We start from the raw sequence: 25,084 nt of genomic DNA, 5'->3' as shown, positions 1-25,084 counted from the left end.
CTGGTTCACTTGTTCCACGTCACCCCCTTGTCCTTGCACACTCATCATCTTCTCTTGAGCCAAAGATAACTTCTGCACCATAGTCTTGATTTCCATAATCTGTCCCTCCATGGTGTTTGGCACATCAGCCACCTCATATAACCCTCTCTTTGGTCCTCCTCTTGCACGATTGGAATCCCATTGTTGAGAACTCAAAGAAAGCGACTCAAACAATTCTGTAGCCTCATCCTCCGTTTTGGACATGAATGCACCACCACATGCCGAATCCACCTTGGCTTGGTCTCTCTCCAATAATCCCTGATAAAAACAGCAAATCACATACCAAGGAGATAAGTTATGGTGTGGGCAGCTAGTAAGTAACTCATTGAATCTGTCCCAAGTCTCATGGAATGGTTCGTCCGCCTTTTGCACAAATCCAAGGATCTCCTTCCGAATCGAATTAGTCTTGGAAATGGAATAGAACTTGTTCAAAAACTTGCTCGAAAGATCATCCCATGTCGAAATGGAACCACTGGGCAGCGAATACAACCACCTCTTTGCCTTGTCCTTAAGCGCAAAAGGGAACATCCTCAAACGGTACTGATCAGCGTTCAGGCCCCTCAATTGTGCGGCTTCACAAACCCCGGAAAACTCCTTCAAGAAATGGATCGGATCCTCCCCATTCAGCCCATGGTAGCTCGGCAACAAATGAATCTGACCACTCTTGATTTCGAAATCAGTGGCTATGGTGGCATACCGAATGCACGATGGTTGAGTGGGCAGCGAAGGTGCTGAAAAATGGCTCAGGGGCTGCGGCACTATCTCATTTGCTTCAGCCATGTCGACACTCTCAGTCTCTTCACTACTCGAATCTGATGCACTAGGTTGCGGGCTGACTTGTGATGCACCTAAAGCTTCGTCCTTGAGCCTCTCCAACCTAGCAACAAGTTCAGGGTTCATAAAACACACCTAATCAAGAGAAAAACACACAATCAGTAGAAAGAATGCATATAAAGGCATGGCATTTATTAAAAACTAAAAATTAACAAAAACTGAAATCTAGCTAATATAACCTAATTCTAATGACTAATTACACCAATTCATTGATATTAGACACCATTCCCCGGCAACGGCGCCAAAAACTTGTTGATGTGTTTTCTTAGAACAAAATAAACAATTATCTCATTCTAAGTTTACTCGCAAGTGCACGAATCGCATCAGTAGCAAAGCGTACAAGCACGAGGTCGATCCCACAGGGAATGGTTAATAAACAACAAATCAATGCAATTAATCACTAGAATAACTAAATGGGGGGTTTTGGAAAGATGGAACACACGTACACATCACCACACGCACACACACTTTATTCTATCTTGCAATGTTAAGTTTTCGGTTTCAAATCAGATAAGCATGCAATAACCATCCAAGGCTAATGACAGTTAATTTGAACACAACATATTAAAGTTTGACAGCTAAAAAGGTTTGGCTAGTTACTTTCTCGCCATTGTTCTCCTAATGCATAAACTAAGAGCTTCTTGGGCCTTCCTTAGCTAGTTAACCTACATGTTCCCTAGTTCAAGCTAGGGCAGCTGTTACCCATGCAGGAGTCATTAAGTTTTATGAGAACGTCAAACATGCACAACATATAAGCTTTGACTATTTCCTTATAGAGGTCGCCCAACCCCACTACCAAGAATAATCCCTTATTCCCTTGTTACTTGTGGTTTAGTGTCTTTGACTATTTCACAGCTAAACCTAACGGATAAACTAGATGCAATTACCCTAAGGTGGCCAGTCAAAGGATGCAAACAACTAGTGACGGGGGTTTTAATAGATAGTGGAAATTTAATACGTGCAAACATCAAACTAACAGACCAAGAGACGGATAAACGATTTGTTAAAGCATACGAATCCATTAATCAACCTACGACTAACATGCAAGATAGAATAACTAACCTACATAATTAAATAAAACAAAACAAAACAGAAACAACAATAAATAATGAAATCCCAATTCATGCTTGCTAAAGGAAATCAGAAACGCAAACTTAAGGAAATTAAAAGCATAAACGAATTGAACTCAGCAACATGAATTAAAAGAAATAAAGAGATAACTAAATAAAATCAGGAACTTAATTAAAAATATTCAGAAGCATAATCCAACAATTGAAATAGAAACTAGAAGGAAGAAGAAAGCAAAAATCAGAGGTGCAAGCACATGGGGGCTGCGGCAAGGAGAGAGGAAGAAGGAGGCACCCAACACAAGCAATTGGCTCACGGCAAGGTGAGCTTGGGCTTGCGGCAGCAGGTGGTCCTTCCTTCTCACTTGTCACGCCACCCTCTCTCTAAGTCTCTCTCTGAATTTGGCTCACCTTACAAGAGAAATAAAAGCTGAAAATAAAACCCTAAAACAGAAAAATAAAACTAGGAGGGAGAAAGGGATTTCGGCTGGAGTGTAGGTGAAAAAGTGATCTCTAAAAGTCTGAATGAGGGGATTTAAATAGGAGAAGCCTTCCTTGAGAGGCAAGGAAAAGACTTGCGGCTGCATAGGGTTTTCCTTCTCCTAGTGCCTTACGGCTTCAGCTAGGGTTAGCTGACTAGGGCCTTGGCGTGATGGGCTGCTCCCTTATGGGCTTGAGTGGCTCACGCCTAGCCTAGCTAGGGTCCCTCCTTGGCGCATGGGCTGGTAGTCTTGGGCTTTGGGCTTGCATGTTGGGCTTCCATGTTGGGCTTCAGTAGCTTGCACAAGATGGGCTAGGGTTTCACTCCATGGGCTTCCACCTTGGGCTTGCGCATGGCCCCTTATCTTGCTAGGGTTTGCATGGCATGCATGCGCATGCATGGCTGCCATCTACCTCCTTGCGTGTGGCTTTTGGGCTGCTAGGGTTTGGGCCCATGCATGTGCATGCATGGCCCACTTGGTTCGGCATCCCTAGGGCCCATGGGCCCTCCACTTTTGACTTCCCATTTTGCCCCTCATTTCCATTTGAATTCAAATTCATTTCTTCCCTCCATTCATTTCCATGGATGTCCACCACCTTCTGGAAGCTTCTGGAACCTTGAAAAACATTTCCTGGTGCAACTAGGATTTCTTGAAAATGAGAGATTCCTTATCCATTTCGACTTCTCATAATGACCATATTGCCCCTGGGATCTCCTAGTGTCACTAGGACTCCTTTCCCTAGTTGGGTTAGGTTTCCTAGTTCAACCAGGATTTCCTGTTCGGATCAAGATTTCACATTTCTGGCTCCGCAATGATGGTTCTGGACTTGATGTTTCCTAGTGTGACTAGGAATCCTCATTTGACTAGGATTTCTGCACTTTTCCTGGTTTGACCAGGATTTCACTCGTTTTCCTGGTTTGACCAGGAATTGTCCCAAAATGGCTCCATTTGCTTCTTTTTCTCATTTCTGCTTCATTTGACCTGAAAACACAAAAACAAGACAAGAAACACAAAATAGCGAGTTCTAACACTCTAGGTTAAGGAATTAGTATCATAAAGTGATGCAAAATGCACACTCATCAGCATGCCATGCAAACCCTAGCAAGACAAGTGGCCATGCGCAAGCCCAAGGTGACAAGCCCAAGATGGAAGCCCATGGAGTGAAACCCTAGCCCATCTTGTGCAAGCAACTGAAGCCCAACATGGAAGCCCAACATGCAAGCCCAAAGCCCAAGACTACCAGCCCATGCGCCAAGGAGGGACCCTAGCTAGGCTAGGCGTGAGCCACTGAAGCCCAAGGGGGAGCAGCCCAACACGCAAGGCCTAGTCAGCTAGCCCTAGCTGAAGCCGCAAGGAACTAGGAGATGCAAACCCTAGCAGCCGCAAGTTCCTCTTCCTTGCCTCTCAAGGAAGGCTCCTCTATATAAGTCCCTCTCATTCAGACTTTTGGGAGATCACTTTTTCACCTACACTCCAGCCGAAAATTCCCCTCTCCTCTCCTAGTTTTATTTTTCTGTTTTAGGGTTTTAGTTTCAACTTTTATTTCTCTTGTAAGGTGAGCCGAATTCAGAGAGAGACTTAGAGAGAGGGTGGCGTGACAAGTGAGAGGGAAGGACCACCTGTTGCCGCAAGCCCTAGCTCACCTTGCCGTGAGTTCCTCCTGCTTGCTAGGTGCCTCCTTCTTCCTCTCTCCTTGCCGCAGCCCCCATTTGTTTGCACCTCTGATTTTTGCTTTCTTTTCCTTCTAGTTTCTATTTTAATTATTGGTTTATGCTACTGAATTTATTAAATTAAGTTTCTGAATTTATTTAATTTGTCTTTTGGTTTCAATTACTTTATGTTGCTGATTTTAATTCGTGTATGCATTTAATCTTGTGTACTTTACGTTTCTGATTTCATTTAATTTATGCACTTTAAATTAGTTGTTTAGTTTATGTCTCTAAGTTTGTTTAGTTTACGTTTCTGATTTCCTTTTGCAAGCATGAATTTGGACTTTGTTTATTTGTTAGTTTCTGTTTTTATTTGTTTTATTTAATTATGTAGGTTAGTTATTCTATCTTGCATGTTAGTTGTAGGTCGATTAATGGATTCGTATGCTTTAACAAATCGTTTATTCGTCTCTTGGTCTGTTAGTTTGATGTTTGCGCATATTAAATTTCCACTATCTATTAAAACCCCCGTCACTAGTTGTTTGCATCCTTTGACTGGCCACCTTAGGGTAATTGCATCTAGTTTATCTGTTAGGTTTAGCTGTGAAATAGTCAAAGACACTAAACCACAAGTAACAAGGGAATAAGGGATTATTCTTGGTAGTGGGGTTGGGCAACCTCTATAAGGAAATAGTCAAAGCTTATATGTTGTGCATGTTTGACGTTCTCATAAAACTTAATGACTCCTGCATGGGTAACAGCTGCCTTAGCTTGAACTAGGGAACATGTAGGTTAACTAGCTAAGGAAGGCCCAAGAAGCTCTTAGTTTATGCATTAGGAGAACAATGGCGAGAAAGTAACTAGCCAAACCTTTTTAGCTGTCAAACTTTAATATGTTGTGTTCAAATTAACTGTCATTAGCCTTGGATGGTTATTGCATGCTTATCTGATTTGAAACTGAAAACTTAACATTGCAAGATAGAATAAAGTGTGTGTGCGTGTGGTGATGTGTGCGTGTGTTTCCATCTTTCAAAACCCCCCATTTAGTTATTCTAGTGATTATTTGCACTGATTTGTTGTATATTAACCATTCCCTGTGGGATCGACCTCGTGCTTGTACGCTTTGCTACTGATGCGATTCGTGCACTTGCGAGTAAACTTAGAATGAGATAATTGCTTATTTTGTTCTAAGAAAACACATCAACAAGTTTTTGGCGCCGTTGCCGGGGATCGAACCCGGGTCACCCGCGTGACAGGCGGGAATACTTACCACTATACTACCACTATACCCCATCCACTATGCCATGCCTTTATATGCATTCCTTCTACTGATTATGTGTTTTCTCTTGATTAGGTGTGTTTTATGAACCCTGAACTTGTTGCTAGGTTGGAGAGGCTCAAGAACGAAGCTTTAGGTGCATCACAAGTCAGCCCGCAACCTAGTGCATCAGATTCGAGTAGTGAAGAGACTGAGAGTGTCGACATGGCTGAAGCAAATGAGATGGTGCCGCAGCCCCTGAGTCACTTTTCAGCGCCTTCGCTGCCCACTCAACCATCATGCATTCGGTATGCCACCATAGCCACTGATTTCGAAATCAAGAGTGGTCAGATTCACTTGTTGCCGAGCTACCATGGGCTGAATGGGGAGGATCCGATTCACTTTTTGAAGGAGTTTTCCGGGGTTTGTGAAGCCGCACAATTGAGGGGCCTGAATGCCGATCAGTACCGTTTGAGGATGTTCCCTTTTGCGCTTAAGGACAAGGCAAAGAGGTGGTTGTATTCGCTGCCCAGTGGTTCCATTTCGACATGGGATGATCTTTCGAGCAAGTTTTTGAACAAGTTCTATTCCATTTCCAAGACTAATTCGATTCGGAAGGAGATCCTTGGATTTGTGCAAAAGGCGGACGAACCATTCCATGAGACTTGGGACAGATTCAATGAGTTACTTACTAGCTGCCCACACCATAACCTATCTCCTTGGTATGTGATTTGCTGTTTTTATCAGGGATTATTGGAGAGAGACCAAGCCAAGGTGGATTCGGCATGTGGTGGTGCATTCATGTCCAAAACGGAGGATGAGGCTACAGAATTGTTTGAGTCGCTTTCTTTGAGTTCTCAACAATGGGATTCCAATCGTGCAAGAGGAGGACCAAAGAGAGGGTTGTATGAGGTAGCTGATGTGTCGAACACCATGGAGGGACAGATTTTGGAAATCAAGACTATGGTGCAGAAGTTATCTTTGGCTCAAGAGAAGATGATGAGTGTGCAAGGACAAGGAGGTGACGTGGAACAAGTGAACCAGGTTGGGAGCTATCCTAGGGTGCCATATGATCCATATTCCAACACTTACAACCCTGGATGGAAGAACAACCCGAATTTCAGGTGGAGCAACAACAATGGACAGCAAGCTAGTGGGAGCACCAACAAGCCGTATGTGCACCCTAATGCCGAGAGGTCTAGTTTGGAGGACAAGATTGCTCAGATTGCTCAAAGCACCACTTCCCTTGCCCAAAGCACCAATGCCTTCATGAACCGAACCGAGCAGCAGATGCAAGCCAATTCGAAGGCTATTGCACACTTGGAGAGTCAAATGGGTCAGATTGCCACTACTTTGGGTCAGAGAGAGAAGGGGAAGTTGCCAAGTCAGCCCATCCTCAACCCGAAGAATGAGGAGCATGTAAATGCTATTTTGAGGACTACTCCAAGAAAAAGAGTTAGAGTGGTCAAGACTAAGGAGGTGAAGGAGGTGATTGAGATCATGGATAGTGAGGAAGAGGAGGATCCAGAAATGATAGAGGAGAAAGCTGATACACGTGTGATTCCCCTCATTCCGGACATTGACATCACCAAATTTCCAGCAACCATGAGGGAATTGAAGTCTATTGAGAAGAAGGTTGAGGAGCAGGGGCATAGTCACAACGTTCCTAGGGAGATTTGTGGTTATCTCTTTGCATCTTTTCCAAGCAAGAAGAAGGATTCGGGCTCGTTGGTCATACCATGCAGCATAGGGGAGCATAAGATCACCAATGCCTTAGTTGACAATGGCTCAGCTATCAATGTCATGCCGCTGGTTGTGTTCTAGAAGCTTGGATTTAAGGAGGCTGATTTGGAACCATTTGATGTGGACATTCGCTTCGTCAACTCTTCAGCCCAAAAAGCTTGTGGTATGCTTGTGGATGTTTTGGTTAAATGTCGTAAATTACTAATTCCCTCTGATTTCATAGTGCTAGATGTGCCGAGAATTCCGGGCGACGTCTCTATTATTCTTGGGAGACCATTTTTGTGCACCTCTAACATGGAGTACAAAGCATTGGAGAGCACCATGAAGATTCGGCACTACACCAAGCAAGAGGTGTATTTGCTCACTTCCGAGATGCCAGAAAACGAGGAGATCACTTTTTATGGAGAGGAGAAGTCAGAGACGGAGAGCTTCTTCAGTTCGTTCCTAGGGAGTGCCGAGAGTAGCAATGACAAAAAGAGGAAGAGGAAAGGACGCAAGTAAAGGAGATGGCAATGTCAGGCTGAAGACAGAAAAACAAGCGCTTATTGGGAGGCAACCCAAGTTTTGGTTTCGAATAATGGAGGAGGAGTCATTGAGGACCAAGGAGGCCGCGCCTACCCTTGGAGTGTCCACGCTTGCATACGCAAGTAAACAGATTCTTTATTTCGCTTCATAAGACAATTTTTAATTTTGGTGTGTTTATTTGGTTTTGGATATTTGCAATTTCCCGTTTCGCTTAATTTGATCATTCTTGCATTTATTTCACATACATTGAGGGCAATGTATCATTTAAGTGTGGGGGGAAGGGCAATTGTCATTTGTTAGTGTTTTTAGGTTAGAACAAGTGTTTATAGTGTTTTAAGTGTTTTTGAGTGTTTTTAGAAAAAAAAAAAAGAAAAAAAAAAATTTTCGTTTTTAGTGTTTTTAGGTTAGGAAAAAACTTTTTCTTTTGTTTTTAAACTTAGGGTGTCAAAACCCACATCAAAATGCACGTTTTCGTTAGATCTCATTCACCTTAGTGATGGATGTGATTCTTTAGAAGTGTGCGACATTGTTTTAAAAACAAAAAGTTTTTAAGTCATTTTGGTTGTTTCAGGTCGTTTTGAGTCCCCAACTAATTGATTTGAGTGTGCATGATTGTTATGAGCATGTTTTAGTATTGTGTGTATATTTGGTGTTCTTTTCATTCTAATAGTTTTCCATAACATATCTTGCAATTCTATGTCATTTGGCCTTGTTGATATGAATTTAGGTTGTGATTAGCATTACTAATGACTATATGCATAATAGAGTAGACTTGCATGACCTAAGTGAGCTTTTGAGCCCTGTTCTTCAATTCTTGAGTGTTGCGCGCCACTCTGATTCTATCATTGTCATATGAGTCGTTGTTTTGATCTCATTGTCTTTCAATTTGGTCATTTGCTTGGAATATGCATAATCTTGAATCAATGAGCTAGAACTCTCTTCTTGTGTACACAAAGCATGTGGTATATGCATAACTCTTGAGAAATGAATTTAGGCCCTATTTGTGTACCCCATAGCCTGAAAGCCTACCCATTACATGTTTTATCCTTAGTTACCCATTTTGAGCCTTTTAAGCCGTTTTCTTGGTTACCCCATACCAAACCCTAAGTTTGGGGGTGTATACCCTCTTTTACCCGTTTTACCCTTTTTATGGTATTGCAAGTTGTTTATATGTTGATTGAGGTGGAAAAGAAGTGAAAATGCATAGCTTATACAAAAATGTGTCATAAAAGTATGTATACCGTGCCCAAAGAAAAGAAAAAGAAAAGAAATCAAAGAAAAGAGATGGGACGGTTTCAAAAGAAGAAAAAAATGAGCAAAAAGAGTTCAAAGTAAGCTATGAAGTGCAAAGAAGCAAAGTGTACCTCAGAATGTTCTAGTGATGCTTGCAATCCCATGAATTTAGACCTTTGTGTTTCCTTTTCATTTCAATACCCCATCCTAGCCTAAGCCTTCATTATAACCCTATTAAAGCCCTAGCTGATCTCAAGAGGTGTGTATTATACTTATGTGGAGTCTATTTAAGAAGGGAGCCTATGGTTATTGATTCTATTTCAAGCATTTGTATTCCTTTCATGAGATCAGTATTTCTTTCTAAAAGGTGCCTTTATTTCATGTACATATGTGAGCTAATTGTTTTTGTTACATATTTCCTCTCACATATACTTTTGAGTGCACATATCAACCCAATTCTTGAGTGTTTATCATTGAGAGTATTGTTGCTCCTTTTTGTACAACTTGTTTTACTTGGAATTTTGAAACGAATACCAAGTTGTAGCTCGCAAGTATACGAATCGCTCATGTAAGCATAGCGTATAAGTACGAGGTCGATCCCACGAGGAATAGGTAAATACAAATCAAACCAATTCAACTTACCAACTAGAATAACCAAACATACACACACGGCATGGGGGTTTGTAGATTATTAAACTCACGCACACCACATACACACACACACACACAATTGCAATGCTAAGAATTCAGAATCCACACCAATTGATGGAAATACAACCAAGCAATTCAAGATAATGCATAAATGTAATAAAGTTCATCTACTAAAAGGTTTGGCTAGTCACTTTTAGCAATTACTCCCCTTACTGGGCATAAACTAAGAGCTTCTTGGGCCTTCCTTAGCCAGTTAACTTGCATGTTCCCTAGTTCTAAGCTAAGGCAGCTGTTACCCATGCAAGAGTCGTTACGATCTGTGAGAATGACAAACACATAGCGCATGGCTCCAAATTAATGTACTGTATGTCATCTATGATCCCTTTTCTCATGAATATTATCTTAGGATACTCACTTGTTGCCTACTGAAACTATCATCCTTTCGAGCTTGTTTAGTTTCACAACATAAATCTAGATGCATGCAACCTAAGGTGATCAGTCAAAGATGCAAAACAAATAGAGTCAATTTAAATAGAGATCAAGGATTTACTACATGCATCAAATTAAATCACAAGTGTCACCATTGCATAACTCACAATTAAAGTTTCATCATCCAACTTAGCAAAGCAATAAAAAAACTCAAAACATAATAATAAAGAAAATAAAAGATCTAACTTCCATTATAATAATTAAATCCACAATGAAAGCAAGAACAAACTAATTAACTAAAGAAAAAGAAGAGAATCAAAAGAAAAACAAAGAACATCACAAGAGGGTGGCAGCGGCACAAGAGAGAAGAAGAGGAGAGACATAGCAGCAAGGAGGCTCACGGCAAAGGTGAGCTAGGGCTGCGGCACATGGTCTCTCATTCTCCCTCAAGTGGCGCCACCCTCTCACTCTCTCCCTTTGAAATTCGGCCTCCCTCTCTCTCTTTGAATTCTGAAAATATAAAATATGAGAACCACAAACAATGAGAGAATATGATATATTTATAGAGGTGAGGTGAGGATTCCTTGGGAGGCAAGCTGAAGACAAGGTGCGGCTAGGGTTTCATTAAAAGAACCTGGGCTTAAGTGAATTTCTTGCTCCTTAAGACTTCTAATTTTCGGCCAAAAGTGGGCCTTAGGCTGATTTGGGCTCTTTTTTTGGGCGTAACTCCTTTTCAGCTCGCGGAACTGCTGCGCTACCTCCACTAAAATGACCATAACTTGAGCTAGAAAACTCGGAATCGAAATCCGTAAAATTCCCTGCGAAGCTAACATCCGTATCTTTCCAACCATATATGGCATGCTACCTGTTTCGTTCTGGAGAAGTACAGAATTGCTGTCGAAATTTGATGTTCAGATTTCAGGGTTTTGACTTCCTTGCAAGATAAGGACTCCTTGTGTGTCGACTTGGGCTAGGGTTTACAAACACACATGTGGGCTGCTGCAACCTTGTAAGCGTGATGGGCTTAAGTGACTTGCAAGTGGGCTGGCGCAAGGAAGCTTGGAATGGGCTGCTAGTGGCGTGATGAGCTTGCTCCCTTCTAGCTTGCGCATGGCTGCATGACTTGGGCTGAATGGGATGCACCTAGGCCCTAGGGTTTTAGTGCATGGGCTACCACCTTGCATGGTGTGATGGACTTGGGCTGCATGGCTTAGGCGCATGGCCTTGGTCCTTTGGGCTAGGGTTATGCGCATGGCCCATAGTGCATGGGCTGCATGTGTGGTCCATGTCATGTGATGATGTGGCACGGTTGACCATTGACTTTGACCTTTGACCTTTGACCTTTGACTTTGACCAAAAGTCAACCTTGACAAAAAAGATTCCCCAAAAGATTTTGTCTGAGATTCTCCAAAGATTCCTTTCAGATTCCAGATCCTTCTAGCAGATTCCCTCAAGATTCTTTTTCCCATTTCTTCCATTTTTAGCTCAAAATAGCCTCATTTAGCTTCTTTCTCCATCATTGCTTCATTTAACCTAAAAACACAAAAACAAGACAACAGACACAAAAGTATCGAGTTCTAACACTCTAGGTTAGGGAGTTAGTATCATAAAATAACGTAAAATGAACACTCATCACACCCCCAAACTTAGACTTTGCTAGTCCTCGAGCAAAGAAAATAAAGAAAAGACTCAAAGACTCAAAAACAAACTACTTACTTTCCCAACAGATGATATCATGAGTATGACCAACAATAACATAGTAGAGCAAGGCATATATAACATTTATTCTTCAAATTCTAATAATGCTTCAAATAACATACCTTACTCCTCCATTGTGCATATAGGTCATTCTCTTCATAACCCAAGTGTCAGAAAAGCAAGGAATAGATCAACATATACAAAATAGATTCAACTCCAATCCTCACAAAGGCATACTCTCAACAATAAAACACTCAAGAATTAGGTTGATTCGTGCACTCATAAGTATATGTGAGAGATGTTATGTAATCAAAGACAAATAGCTCACATATTAGCATGAAACAAGGGCACATTTGAAAGGAAACATGATCTCATGAAAGGAATATCAAAATACTTGAAATAAAATCAAAAACCATATGCTCCTCTCTCATCTACACTCCACATCAAGAACCACATTTCTCCTAAGATCAATTAGGACTTTCAAAAGGGTTAGCTTGGGTTAGGTGTGATAAAAACAATGAAAAGGGTATACAACAAAGGGCTAGATCTATGGAATTGCAACCAACACAACTCTTAGAGGCATACCTTCCACAATTGCACTACATAGCTTGACTATTTCAAATTTTTTTTATTTTTTTTTCTTTTGGAACCGTCCCATACACTTCACTTTTTTTTTTTTTTTTTTAAGGGTACGGCATACACACTTTTGTAGCACTTTTCATTTTTCTTTTGTTTCAAGCTATGCATAAACACTTTTCTTCAACCTCCAAAAGTCACAAATCAATGCAACACCATAGATAAAAGAAAAATTAGGTCAAGGGATGTAACACCCCCAAACTTAAGGTTAAACTAGGGTTAGAAAGTAAAGGGTTAACTAAAGGTTAAAAATACAACAAACAGGGCCTAAAATCATTTCCTAGGTTCCATGTAGTTATAAACATGCTTTGCATAGAATAAGAGAGAAGTTCTAGTTCATTGATACAAATCATGTGTATTTCAAGCATTTGATCAAAAGAATGAATAATGAGATCACACAACGACTTAAATGACAAGAAAGGAATAGAGTGGTGTCTAACACTCGAAAAATGAAGGACAAGGCTCAAAAGCTCACTTAGGTCATATAAGTCTACTCTAAAATGTATATGAATCACTAAATCATGCAAATCATAACTCAAGCTTATGAAAACAAGATCTAATCACATAGAATCATAATATAGGTTATGGAACAATATTAGAAAAAGAAGAACACATATCATATACAACAATGCTAAACATGCTTCTCAAAGACCATAAACAATCAATCAACTTGTTGGGGACTCTAAAAACACAATTAAAAACAAAAAAACTCAAAACTTTGTTTTTATTTAAAACAATGTCGCAACACGGTTCTAAGGATTCAACTCCATCATTAGAGTGGAATGAATCTTAGAGAATTGCATTTTGTTGTGGGTTTTAACACCCTAATTGAAAACAAACAGAAAGAATTTTATTTTTTATTTTAATTTTTAGAAAAACCTAGAAACCTAAAAACAAAGAAATTGCCTTTCCCCCCAAACTTAAATGACACATTGTCCTCAATGTGAAAGAAATAACAAACATGCATGATCAGTTAAAGTAAGGGAATCAAAACAATTATCCAACAAAACCAAAAATACAAAAAACTAAAAATTGGTTCAATGAAGCAAGGATGAAAGAAATTGTGTACTTGGATTGCAAGCATGGCCCAATGAATGCACAGCCACCATGATCCTCAAAGCATAGACGCGGCCTCCTTGGTCTTCTCGACTCACTCCCTTGATTTCTTCAAAAGCTTTGGGTTGCCTCCCAAACAGCGCTAAGTTTGTACGTCTTCAGCCAGACGTTGCCAATCGTCTACTCAAATGTCCTCTTCTTCCCTTTCTTGCTCTCGGCTTTGGAAAGCTCGCCATCCTTCATGGACTCTTTGAACCTTCCAAAAACTCTCAAAAACAATAATTGGTTAGAATAAGAATTCAAGTAGAAAATAGCATTAATAAAACCAAAAAAAAAAAAAAAAACTACAAAGAAAAATAAATAACCTAACCTAATTCTAATGATAAGTAAAACCAATTCGATGATATTTAGCACCATTCCCCGGCAACGGCGCCAAAAACTTGTTGCTCCTTTTTGTACAACTTGTTTTACTTGGAATTTTGAAACGAATACCAAGTTGTAGCTCGCAAGTATACGAATCGCTCATGTAAGCATAGCGTATAAGTACGAGGTCGATCCCACGAGGAATAGGTAAATACAAATCAAACCAATTCAACTTACCAACTAGAATAACCAAACATACACACACGGCATGGGGGTTTGTAGATTATTAAACTCACGCACACCACATACACACACACACACACAATTGCAATGCTAAGAATTCAGAATCCACACCAATTGATGGAAATACAACCAAGCAATTCAAGATAATGCATAAATGTAATAAAGTTCATCTACTAAAAGGTTTGGCTAGTCACTTTTAGCAATTACTCCCCTTACTGGGCATAAACTAAGAGCTTCTTGGGCCTTCCTTAGCCAGTTAACTTGCATGTTCCCTAGTTCTAAGCTAAGGCAGCTGTTACCCATGCAAGAGTCGTTACGATCTGTGAGAATGACAAACACATAGCGCATGGCTCCAAATTAATGTACTGTATGTCATCTATGATCCCTTTTCTCATGAATATTATCTTAGGATACTCACTTGTTGCCTACTGAAACTATCATCCTTTCGAGCTTGTTTAGTTTCACAACATAAATCTAGATGCATGCAACCTAAGGTGATCAGTCAAAGATGCAAAACAAATAGAGTCAATTTAAATAGAGATCAAGGATTTACTACATGCATCAAATTAAATCACAAGTGTCACCATTGCATAACTCACAATTAAAGTTTCATCATCCAACTTAGCAAAGCAATAAAAAAACTCAAAACATAATAATAAAGAAAATAAAAGATCTAACTTCCATTATAATAATTAAATCCACAATGAAAGCAAGAACAAACTAATTAACTAAAGAAAAAGAAGAGAATCAAAAGAAAAACAAAGAACATCACAAGAGGGTGGCAGCGGCACAAGAGAGAAGAAGAGGAGAGACATAGCAGCAAGGAGGCTCACGGCAAAGGTGAGCTAGGGCTGCGGCACATGGTCTCTCATTCTCCCTCAAGTGGCGCCACCCTCTCACTCTCTCCCTTTGAAATTCGGCCTCCCTCTCTCTCTTTGAATTCTGAAAATATAAAATATGAGAACCACAAACAATGAGAGAATATGATATATTTATAGAGGTGAGGTGAGGATTCCTTGGGAGGCAAGCTGAAGACAAGGTGCGGCTAGGGTTTCATTAAAAGAACCTGGGCTTAAGTGAATTTCTTGCTCCTTAAGACTTCTAATTTTCGGCCAAAAGTGGGCCTTAGGCTGATTTGGGCTCTTTTTTTGGGCGTAACTCCTTTTCAGCTCGCGGAACTGCTGCGCTACCTCCACTAAAATGACCATAACTTGAGCTAGAAAACTCGGAATCGAAATCCGTAAAATTCCCTGCGAAGCTAACATCCGTATCTTTCCAACCATATATGGCATGCTACCTGTTTCGTTCTGGAGAAGTACAGAATTGCTGTCGAAATTTGATGTTCAGATTTCAGGGTTTTGACTTCCTTGCAAGATAAGGACTCCTTGTGTGTCGACTTGGGCTAGGGTTTACAAACACACATGTGGGCTGCTGCAACCTTGTAAGCGTGATGGGCTTAAGTGACTTGCAAGTGGGCTGGCGCAAGGAAGCTTGGAATGGGCTGCTAGTGGCGTGATGAGCTTGCTCCCTTCTAGCTTGCGCATGGCTGCATGACTTGGGCTGAATGGGATGCACCTAGGCCCTAGGGTTTTAGTGCATGGGCTACCACCTTGCATGGTGTGATGGACTTGGGCTGCATGGCTTAGGCGCATGGCCTTGGTCCTTTGGGCTAGGGTTATGCGCATGGCCCATAGTGCATGGGCTGCATGTGTGGTCCATGTCATGTGATGATGTGGCACGGTTGACCATTGACTTTGACCTTTGACCTTTGACCTTTGACTTTGACCAAAAGTCAACCTTGACAAAAAAGATTCCCCAAAAGATTTTGTCTGAGATTCTCCAAAGATTCCTTTCAGATTCCAGATCCTTCTAGCAGATTCCCTCAAGATTCTTTTTCCCATTTCTTCCATTTTTAGCTCAAAATAGCCTCATTTAGCTTCTTTCTCCATCATTGCTTCATTTAACCTAAAAACACAAAAACAAGACAACAGACACAAAAGTATCGAGTTCTAACACTCTAGGTTAGGGAGTTAGTATCATAAAATAACGTAAAATGAACACTCATCACACCCCCAAACTTAGACTTTGCTAGTCCTCGAGCAAAGAAAATAAAGAAAAGACTCAAAGACTCAAAAACAAACTACTTACTTTCCCAACAGATGATATCATGAGTATGACCAACAATAACATAGTAGAGCAAGGCATATATAACATTTATTCTTCAAATTCTAATAATGCTTCAAATAACATACCTTACTCCTCCATTGTGCATATAGGTCATTCTCTTCATAACCCAAGTGTCAGAAAAGCAAGGAATAGATCAACATATACAAAATAGATTCAACTCCAATCCTCACAAAGGCATACTCTCAACAATAAAACACTCAAGAATTAGGTTGATTCGTGCACTCATAAGTATATGTGAGAGATGTTATGTAATCAAAGACAAATAGCTCACATATTAGCATGAAACAAGGGCACATTTGAAAGGAAACATGATCTCATGAAAGGAATATCAAAATACTTGAAATAAAATCAAAAACCATATGCTCCTCTCTCATCTACACTCCACATCAAGAACCACATTTCTCCTAAGATCAATTAGGACTTTCAAAAGGGTTAGCTTGGGTTAGGTGTGATAAAAACAATGAAAAGGGTATACAACAAAGGGCTAGATCTATGGAATTGCAACCAACACAACTCTTAGAGGCATACCTTCCACAATTGCACTACATAGCTTGACTATTTCAAATTTTTTTTATTTTTTTTTCTTTTGGAACCGTCCCATACACTTCACTTTTTTTTTTTTTTTTTTAAGGGTACGGCATACACACTTTTGTAGCACTTTTCATTTTTCTTTTGTTTCAAGCTATGCATAAACACTTTTCTTCAACCTCCAAAAGTCACAAATCAATGCAACACCATAGATAAAAGAAAAATTAGGTCAAGGGATGTAACACCCCCAAACTTAAGGTTAAACTAGGGTTAGAAAGTAAAGGGTTAACTAAAGGTTAAAAATACAACAAACAGGGCCTAAAATCATTTCCTAGGTTCCATGTAGTTATAAACATGCTTTGCATAGAATAAGAGAGAAGTTCTAGTTCATTGATACAAATCATGTGTATTTCAAGCATTTGATCAAAAGAATGAATAATGAGATCACACAACGACTTAAATGACAAGAAAGGAATAGAGTGGTGTCTAACACTCGAAAAATGAAGGACAAGGCTCAAAAGCTCACTTAGGTCATATAAGTCTACTCTAAAATGTATATGAATCACTAAATCATGCAAATCATAACTCAAGCTTATGAAAACAAGATCTAATCACATAGAATCATAATATAGGTTATGGAACAATATTAGAAAAAGAAGAACACATATCATATACAACAATGCTAAACATGCTTCTCAAAGACCATAAACAATCAATCAACTTGTTGGGGACTCTAAAAACACAATTAAAAACAAAAAAACTCAAAACTTTGTTTTTATTTAAAACAATGTCGCAACACGGTTCTAAGGATTCAACTCCATCATTAGAGTGGAATGAATCTTAGAGAATTGCATTTTGTTGTGGGTTTTAACACCCTAATTGAAAACAAACAGAAAGAATTTTATTTTTTATTTTAATTTTTAGAAAAACCTAGAAACCTAAAAACAAAGAAATTGCCTTTCCCCCCAAACTTAAATGACACATTGTCCTCAATGTGAAAGAAATAACAAACATGCATGATCAGTTAAAGTAAGGGAATCAAAACAATTATCCAACAAAACCAAAAATACAAAAAACTAAAAATTGGTTCAATGAAGCAAGGATGAAAGAAATTGTGTACTTGGATTGCAAGCATGGCCCAATGAATGCACAGCCACCATGATCCTCAAAGCATAGACGCGGCCTCCTTGGTCTTCTCGACTCACTCCCTTGATTTCTTCAAAAGCTTTGGGTTGCCTCCCAAACAGCGCTAAGTTTGTACGTCTTCAGCCAGACGTTGCCAATCGTCTACTCAAATGTCCTCTTCTTCCCTTTCTTGCTCTCGGCTTTGGAAAGCTCGCCATCCTTCATGGACTCTTTGAACCTTCCAAAAACTCTCAAAAACAATAATTGGTTAGAATAAGAATTCAAGTAGAAAATAGCATTAATAAAACCAAAAAAAAAAAAAAAAACTACAAAGAAAAATAAATAACCTAACCTAATTCTAATGATAAGTAAAACCAATTCGATGATATTTAGCACCATTCCCCGGCAACGGCGCCAAAAACTTGTTGCTCCTTTTTGTACAACTTGTTTTACTTGGAATTTTGAAACGAATACCAAGTTGTAGCTCGCAAGTATACGAATCGCTCATGTAAGCATAGCGTATAAGTACGAGGTCGATCCCACGAGGAATAGGTAAATACAAATCAAACCAATTCAACTTACCAACTAGAATAACCAAACATACACACACGGCATGGGGGTTTGTAGATTATTAAACTCACGCACACCACATACACACACACACACACAATTGCAATGCTAAGAATTCAGAATCCACACCAATTGATGGAAATACAACCAAGCAATTCAAGATAATGCATAAATGTAATAAAGTTCATCTACTAAAAGGTTTGGCTAGTCACTTTTAGCAATTACTCCCCTTACTGGGCATAAACTAAGAGCTTCTTGGGCCTTCCTTAGCCAGTTAACTTGCATGTTCCCTAGTTCTAAGCTAAGGCAGCTGTTACCCATGCAAGAGTCGTTACGATCTGTGAGAATGACAAACACATAGCGCATGGCTCCAAATTAATGTACTGTATGTCATCTATGATCCCTTTTCTCATGAATATTATCTTAGGATACTCACTTGTTGCCTACTGAAACTATCATCCTTTCGAGCTTGTTTAGTTTCACAACATAAATCTAGATGCATGCAACCTAAGGTGATCAGTCAAAGATGCAAAACAAATAGAGTCAATTTAAATAGAGATCAAGGATTTACTACATGCATCAAATTAAATCACAAGTGTCACCATTGCATAACTCACAATTAAAGTTTCATCATCCAACTTAGCAAAGCAATAAAAAAACTCAAAACATAATAATAAAGAAAATAAAAGATCTAACTTCCATTATAATAATTAAATCCACAATGAAAGCAAGAACAAACTAATTAACTAAAGAAAAAGAAGAGAATCAAAAGAAAAACAAAGAACATCACAAGAGGGTGGCAGCGGCACAAGAGAGAAGAAGAGGAGAGACATAGCAGCAAGGAGGCTCACGGCAAAGGTGAGCTAGGGCTGCGGCACATGGTCTCTCATTCTCCCTCAAGTGGCGCCACCCTCTCACTCTCTCCCTTTGAAATTCGGCCTCCCTCTCTCTCTTTGAATTCTGAAAATATAAAATATGAGAACCACAAACAATGAGAGAATATGATATATTTATAGAGGTGAGGTGAGGATTCCTTGGGAGGCAAGCTGAAGACAAGGTGCGGCTAGGGTTTCATTAAAAGAACCTGGGCTTAAGTGAATTTCTTGCTCCTTAAGACTTCTAATTTTCGGCCAAAAGTGGGCCTTAGGCTGATTTGGGCTCTTTTTTTGGGCGTAACTCCTTTTCAGCTCGCGGAACTGCTGCGCTACCTCCACTAAAATGACCATAACTTGAGCTAGAAAACTCGGAATCGAAATCCGTAAAATTCCCTGCGAAGCTAACATCCGTATCTTTCCAACCATATATGGCATGCTACCTGTTTCGTTCTGGAGAAGTACAGAATTGCTGTCGAAATTTGATGTTCAGATTTCAGGGTTTTGACTTCCTTGCAAGATAAGGACTCCTTGTGTGTCGACTTGGGCTAGGGTTTACAAACACACATGTGGGCTGCTGCAACCTTGTAAGCGTGATGGGCTTAAGTGACTTGCAAGTGGGCTGGCGCAAGGAAGCTTGGAATGGGCTGCTAGTGGCGTGATGAGCTTGCTCCCTTCTAGCTTGCGCATGGCTGCATGACTTGGGCTGAATGGGATGCACCTAGGCCCTAGGGTTTTAGTGCATGGGCTACCACCTTGCATGGTGTGATGGACTTGGGCTGCATGGCTTAGGCGCATGGCCTTGGTCCTTTGGGCTAGGGTTATGCGCATGGCCCATAGTGCATGGGCTGCATGTGTGGTCCATGTCATGTGATGATGTGGCACGGTTGACCATTGACTTTGACCTTTGACCTTTGACCTTTGACTTTGACCAAAAGTCAACCTTGACAAAAAAGATTCCCCAAAAGATTTTGTCTGAGATTCTCCAAAGATTCCTTTCAGATTCCAGATCCTTCTAGCAGATTCCCTCAAGATTCTTTTTCCCATTTCTTCCATTTTTAGCTCAAAATAGCCTCATTTAGCTTCTTTCTCCATCATTGCTTCATTTAACCTAAAAACACAAAAACAAGACAACAGACACAAAAGTATCGAGTTCTAACACTCTAGGTTAGGGAGTTAGTATCATAAAATAACGTAAAATGAACACTCATCAAGTATGCCATAGTGAGGATTGGAGTTGAATCTATTATGTATGTATTGATTTAGTCTTGTTTGTCTAATACTTGGATTTGTGTCAAGGATGGCCTATATGACAATAGATGAGCGAGGTATGTTATTTGAAATGTTATTAGAATTTGGAGAATACAATTTATATGCCTTGCTTTCCTATGTGATTAATGGTTGTGCGCATGAATTCAGTTGTTGGGATGTTGGAGTCAGTCTTGAGTCTTTTCTTTCTTTTATTTGCTCGAGGACTAGCAAAATCTAAGTTTGGGGGTGTGATGAATGTGCATTTTGCATCACTTTATGATACTAATTCCTTAACCTAGAGTGTTAGAACTTGCTATTTTGTGTTTTTTGTCTTGTTTTTGTGTTTTCAGGTCAAATGAAGCAGAAATGAGAAAAAGAAGCAAATGGAGCCATTTTGGGACATTTCCTGGTCAAACCAGGAAAACAAGTGAAATCCTGGTCAAACCAGGAAAAGTGCAGAAATCCTAGTCAAATGAGGATTCCTAGTCACACTAGAAAACATCAAGTCCAGAACCATCATTGCGGAGCCAGAAATGTGAAATCCTGATTCGAACAGGAAATCCTGGTCGAACTAGGAAACCTAACCCAACTAGGGAAAGGAGTCCTAGTGACACTAGGAGACCCCAGGGGCAATATGGGCATTACGAGAAGTCGAAATGGATAAGGAATCTCTCATTTTCAAGGAATCCTAGTTGCACCAGGAAATGTTTTTCAAGGTTCCAGAAGCTTCCAGAAGGTGGTGGACATCCATGGAAATGAATGGAGGGAAGAAATGAATTTGAATTCAAATGGAAATGAGGGGCAAAATGGGAAGTCAAAAGTGGAAGGCCCATGGGCCCTAGGGATGCCGAACCAAGTTGGGCCATGCATGCACATGCATGGGCCCAAACCCTAGCAGCCCAAAAGCCACACGCAAGGAGGTAGATGGCAGCCATGCATGCGCATGCATGCCATGCAAACCCTAGCAAGACAAGGGGCCATGCGCAAGCCCAAGGTGACAAGCCCAAGATGGAAACCCATGGAGTGAAACCCTAGCCCATCTTGTGCAAGCAACTGAAGCCCAACATGGAAGCCCAACATGCAAGCCCAAAGCCCAAGACTACCAGCCCATGCGCCAAGGAGGGACCCTAGCTAGGCTAGGCGTGAGCCACTGAAGCCCAAGGGGGAGCAGCCCAACACGCAAGGCCTAGTCAGCTAGCCCTAGCTGAAGCCGCAAGGAACTAGGAGATGCAAACCCTAGCAGCCGCAAGTTCCTCTTCCTTGCCTCTCAAGGAAGGCTCCTCTATATAAGTCCCTCTCATTCAGACTTTTGGGAGATCACTTTTTCACCTACACTCCAGCCGAAAATTCCCCTCTCCTCTCCTAGTTTTATTTTTCTGTTTTAGGGTTTTAGTTTCAACTTTTATTTCTCTTGTAAGGTGAGCCGAATTCAGAGAGAGACTTAGAGAGAGGGTGGCGTGACAAGTGAGAGGGAAGGACCACCTGTTGCCGCAAGCCCTAGCTCACCTTGCCGTGAGTTCCTCCTGCTTGCTAGGTGCCTCCTTCTTCCTCTCTCCTTGCCGCAGCCCCCATTTGTTTGCACCTCTGATTTTTGCTTTCTTTTCCTTCTAGTTTCTATTTTAATTATTGGTTTATGCTACTGAATTTATTAAATTAAGTTTCTGAATTTATTTAATTTGTCTTTTGGTTTCAATTACTTTATGTTGCTGATTTTAATTCGTGTATGCATTTAATCTTGTGTACTTTACGTTTCTGATTTCATTTAATTTATGCACTTTAAATTAGTTGTTTAGTTTATGTCTCTAAGTTTGTTTAGTTTACGTTTCTGATTTCCTTTTGCAAGCATGAATTGGGACTTTGTTTATTTGTTAGTTTCTGTTTTTATTTGTTTTATTTAATTATGTAGGTTAGTTATTCTATCTTGCATGTTAGTTGTAGGTCGATTAATGGATTCGTATGCTTTAACAAATCGTTTATCCGTCTCTTGGTCTGTTAGTTTGATGTTTGCGCATATTAAATTTCCACTATCTATTAAAACCCCCGTCACTAGTTGTTTGCATCCTTTGACTGGCCACCTTAGGGTAATTGCATCTTGTTTATCTGTTAGGTTTAGCTGTGAAATAGTCAAAGACACTAAACCACAAGTAACAAGGGAATAAGGGATTATTCTTGGTAGTGGGGTTGGGCGACCTCTATAAGGAAATAGTCAAAGCTTATATGTTGTGCATGTTTGACGTTCTCATAAAACTTAATGACTCCTGCATGGGTAACAGCTGCCTTAGCTTGAACTAGGGAACATGTAGGTTAACTAGCTAAGGAAGGTCCAAGAAGCTCTTAGTTTATGCATTAGGAGAACAATGGCGAGAAAGTAACTAGCCAAACCTTTTTAGCTGTCAAACTTTAATATGTTGTGTTCAAATTAACTGTCATTAGCCTTGGATGGTTATTGCATGCTTATCTGATTTGAAACTGAAAACTTAACATTGCAAGATAGAATAAAGTGTGTGTGCGTGTGGTGATGTGTGCGTGTGTTTCCATCTTTCAAAACCCCCCATTTAGTTATTCTAGTGATTATTTGCACTGATTTGTTGTATATTAACCATTCCCTGTGGGATCGACCTCGTGCTTGTACGCTTTGCTACTGATGCGATTCGTGCACTTGCGAGTAAACTTAGAATGAGATAATTGCTTATTTTGTTCTAAGAAAACACATCAACACCTGCTTAACCTGTAAAATACAAACAACCACACTGCACCATATCCATGGTACACCGAGTCATTCAAACAAACAATCCGGTAAGCTCACTAGAGCTCGTATGAGTGAAATGACGTAATAATAATTATCCTCAATAATATTCTCAATTCCCATACTCAAAAATAATCCACAAGAATATCCATAATTACTCAATCACAAAACAATTTCATCGCCAATCATCCAAGCATCAAGATAAACAATAGTTCCTCATATTCACATCAAATTCCACAAATAATAATAATCATTCTGCAAGTCAATTACTTTGTCATCAACTATTAACCTCAACCTCAAATCATTCCCGTCTTAATTTATAACCTCAAAGCATAATTACCATCACTTCCATTCTTGATTCAAGCCTAGACTTTACCAAGTCCTAGCCAAACCGAATCCTAACAAACATATGCACACAAACACTCAAAGCAACAAAACAAACTATCTAATTTCACTCACGTCGCTCTTTGCAAACCTCCAACTTTAAAACTATTTTCAAAATCTCTTCCTTCAAATCCATTTTTAAATCCCCTTAAACCGTAAATCAAACTCTGAAAAACAATTAATACTCTCAAGCTGTAAAACTGTTAAAATATCTGAAACAATACGCAATGCCTTAATGAAACTGTCATTTAAAACATTTATTGGTGTAATATAATTTCTCAAAATACTCCACAACTGAAAACTCACGCCACACTAGTACCCGAGGAACTGCTGGTCATACACTGCCGAGTCATCTCTAAGCAAGTGCAGAGCAAATCTATACCTGCTGTGATGCTGGTCATACACCGCCAACTAGGCAAGTGTAGAGCAAATGTCATGCTGGTCATACATCGCCAATTAGGTAAGTGCAGAGCGAGTGCTGGTTGTACACAGCCAACTAGGCAAGTGCAGAGCGGGTGCTGGTCATACATCGCCGAGTCATCTCTAGGCGAGTGCAGAGCAAATATATACCTACTGAAGGGGGGTACTAATATGGAGGTTTGAAACCTTTTTTGGATATCTCAATCAACCACATCTCAAAAATACTTCTTCAGATAAAAACTGAAATTTAATTCTTCTAATAAATCCTCTTAAATAAATCATTCTCAAATTGTGAAAGCTGCTCGATCAAAATCATTTTCTAAAGGACATAAAATCAATAATAAATTTTCCCCAAAAAAATGCCAAAAACCATTTCCAGAAATTATCCATACTCAATTAAATCAAGAAAAGAGTTCAATTATAAAATGTGCAAAACATTTCGAAAAACCGGAGATCCACTCACAGTCTTCCCCAAGCTATACCGAATCTTTTCCGAAATTGATTCATACTCACGACCCCTTGCTTGTTTGCCACTCATACTCATAGCATACTGTATAATAATTGCCTAATCCTCATTCATTTACCTCGACAATAGCCATCTCTTCTCTAATTCAGCAATTATCGCCATAGCATCTCTATGATTCCCAATTAATCTCTTAGTCTCAAATCCTCGTCAAATCATTCTCATGATCAAAATCCTACACTAAGCCTTCTCTAAAAAATAATAACACACACACAAACAGGCAATTCATTAACGGTACTCTACATTAAAAACCGATAAGTTTCACTCACAGTGCAATCACGTGAAATGACCGAAGTGCCCTTCACGATGTCATTGCTCGGATATCAAATCCGGCAGCATAACGGCATTGAGGATAAGATTTCCCGAGCTCGTGTACCTTTTAAGACCAGACAACCAACTTAAAACAAAATTCAGAAACACAAAGGCCGCTAAGATGTGCCGAGACTTGTCCAATGTTTGTAATCGGTGGATTAGGACCACTCCGATGACACACGGCCCAAAGCCTATATGTGTGCCGTGATGGGTCCCAAAGACCTATCCAATCTGATAACCTGGAGGGTACTGCAAGGGCT

At 40.0% G+C, this 25,084-nt stretch overlaps 1 non-coding gene across 1 annotated transcript; it reads left to right on the top strand.

The window, feature by feature from the left end:
• The first annotated feature begins 331 nt into the window (after window positions 1–331).
• LOC147299482 (small nucleolar RNA R71) lies at window positions 332–438 on the top strand. Its single transcript, XR_015120147.1, has one exon. It is a non-coding gene; the product is annotated as a small nucleolar RNA R71 (small nucleolar RNA).
• The last annotated feature ends 24,646 nt before the right edge of the window (window positions 439–25,084 follow it).

The sequence above is a fragment of the Dryas octopetala genome, chromosome 1, assembly GCF_963921425.1.
Source record: "Dryas octopetala chromosome 1, drDryOcto1.1, whole genome shotgun sequence".
Taxonomy (NCBI): domain Eukaryota; kingdom Viridiplantae; phylum Streptophyta; class Magnoliopsida; order Rosales; family Rosaceae; genus Dryas; species Dryas octopetala.
Note: the sequence above shows the minus strand (reverse complement) of the source record. Positions and strands in the feature narration are given on the sequence as shown.